The sequence below is a fragment of the Sorex fumeus genome, unplaced genomic scaffold (genome assembly GCF_029834395.1).
Source record: "Sorex fumeus unplaced genomic scaffold, SorFum_2.1 ptg000022l, whole genome shotgun sequence".
Taxonomy (NCBI): domain Eukaryota; kingdom Metazoa; phylum Chordata; class Mammalia; order Eulipotyphla; family Soricidae; genus Sorex; species Sorex fumeus.
In genome coordinates this window covers 7,457,127-7,459,614 of record NW_026606079.1, presented here as the reverse complement: position 1 = coordinate 7,459,614, position 2,488 = coordinate 7,457,127, and the positions used below count along the sequence as shown (strand labels likewise).

Sequence of the window (2,488 nt, the reverse complement as noted above, 5' to 3'; positions counted from 1 at the left end):
AATGGAGACATTACTGGTGACCAGTCGAGAAAATCGATGAACGACCGAAGGACAGTACTATTAAACTCTTTATTTAAAGACTTAAATCCTATTTTAGTTTGATGGTTTTTACTATTTTTATTTGAGTGAATTATTTATTGTATTATTTTTACTTAATCTCAGCAAAGAGCCATCAGTGTCATCTTTTAATTTTTATACATACAACCACTTGATTTGCCAATATTTTCCTAGGATGCTTCTATCTACAGCACCCAGTATTCCCAGGCGGTCTCCCATCCAAGTACTACCAGGACCGACCCTGCTTAGCTTCCAAGATCAGACAAGATCAGGTGCGTTCAGGGTGGTATGGCCGAAACAGGGTGCACAGCGGTACAGCGTTTGCCTTGCGCGCAGCAAGTCCGGCTGGGCCGGGTTCAATTCTTCCACCCCTCTCAGAGAGCCCGGTTCTAGGATAATACTCTTTTGTCCTTCCTCAGGTAGCTTAGGTTTGTCAGCTCACACCCATCTAAGGACACTGAACTTGTATTGTAAACAATGTCCTTTCTGTGTGGACATAGGAAGGCAGTTAATATTATGCTTTGTAACTTGGGAGTTGATTGACTCCGAGTAATATTTACTCCTGGGCATCTGATTTCTTGACTCAGTTGCCCTTAGTTCCTAGCACCCCAAAAGCAGGGTCTCGACGAGGGACTGAATGGACCCAGGGCAAGCAGTGAGCTACCCTGGCATTGAAATGGGCCAAGCCAAAGAGCCACGATACTCAACTATAAGTTCAGCTCATGATCACGGACAAATGCTGTCATGATCCAAAAGTAAGTAACGACGAGACTAGGACCCTGCTGGAGCTAGGAAGATTAACCTGGCCTGAGGACTGCGAAATGTATAGTGAGATGTTCTCAGGAAGAACCAAACTAAATTTATATCTCTTACTGTGCTCATACAGAATGACATTGCTAGAAATATTAGAAGTAGATTTATTACAACTATTTAAGTAGATTACTAACTGAGGGAAGAACACACCCTTGTTGGGATCCCACCCTTGGGTGGATCTCCTAGTAATCTGAAGTAATCTCTGTAGATGAGATTTTATACTTGAGTTAATCTCCTGGAGGAGTGGTCTTACCTCTCTTTGTTGACTCGTCAGTATTCAACCCACCTTTATGTCACCGCCTTATGTGACTGCTATATAAATTAAGACATAAGCTCAGAAAGGGAGTCAGAAGTGAGAGAGCTCGGGCTCCAGAGATACAGAGTCAGAGCTAGAAGGAGAGAGCTTCCAAGACTGGGGCCCAGGAGAGAAGGAGGCAGAGAAAGACAGGAGTGAAGAGGATTGGAATAAACTGCTATTGATATAGACCGGCCTGGCCCCCGTTTCTTCTTCCGTCTGCCCTTGGTCAACAGCCGTTCTGATCCAGGCCACACACAGAGGCTCAAGAGCACCGAACTCAGGTGTTGAGACAGTGCCGTCCAGTGAGCCCGTGAACACAGAACCTTCGGCGTGATAAAATTTTACACCCGGCAAGCTACTGAGAGTATCTTGCCTGTATGGCAAAGCCTGGCAAGCTGCCCATGACGTATTTAATATGCCAAAGACAGTAACAACAAGTCTCAAAACGGAGACGTTACTGGGCTTGCTCAAGCAAATCGATGAACAATGGGAGGACAGTGTTTGTTTGCTTCTACCTGAGGGATCCCTGAGCACAGAGTCAGGAGTAAGCCCTCAGAACTACTGGGTGTGACTCAAAACGAAATCAAAAGGCCCATTAAAGAATATGACTCCTGAAGAAGGCTTCTGAAGTGAAGTCCCAGGATTCAATCCTGCTTTAGAGATGCCGAAAGGTTAATGCCCCTAAGAGCCCAGAGGCTCTCCCTGCAGTGTGGGGATTGGGCTGCAGGGGGCGCCATTTTCAAGAGCACCAAATTGTAGGCCTGAAGTGGATGCAGAGGTGAGAGAAATTGGTGCAGAGACACAGAAATCTCAGAATGGATTTTCTTCAATAAAAATAATTTTGCTTTCTCAAGAAAACCAAAATTAAAATACGTACAAGGCACAGAAAGTTAAATTGTGCAAACTTACCATTTGGGGAGGAACATAAGGCAGAAGAACCTGTATGTAGGTTATGTTTCTGGACTTCTTAATTTCTCCAATGGAAACCACTGGGGCATTAGGATGGTTTTGTTGTCTCATTTTACAATCCCTTAGGGGATTTGGGCTGGAGCGATAGCACAGCGGGTAGGGCGTTCGCCTTACACACGGCCAACATGGCCGACCCGAGTTCAATTCCTCCGCCCCTCTCGGAGAGCCCGGCAAGCTACCGAGAGTATTTGATATGCAAGACACAGTAACAACAAAGTCTCCAATGGAGACGTTACTGGGCCCGCTCGAGCAAATCGACGATCAACGGGAGGGCCTTTACTTTTACTTTACTAGGGGATTTGCAGGTTCCCAGAAATAACCTCAAAGCCCAGGTGTGCCCAGATGTCTCCA

General features: G+C 45.7%; 1 pseudogene; it reads right to left on the bottom strand.

Moving 5' to 3' along the window:
- Nucleotides 1–239: 239 nt before the first annotated feature.
- LOC130023273 (uncharacterized) lies at nt 240–357 on the bottom strand (annotated as a pseudogene).
- Between the last annotated feature and the right edge of the window lie 2,131 nt (nt 358–2,488).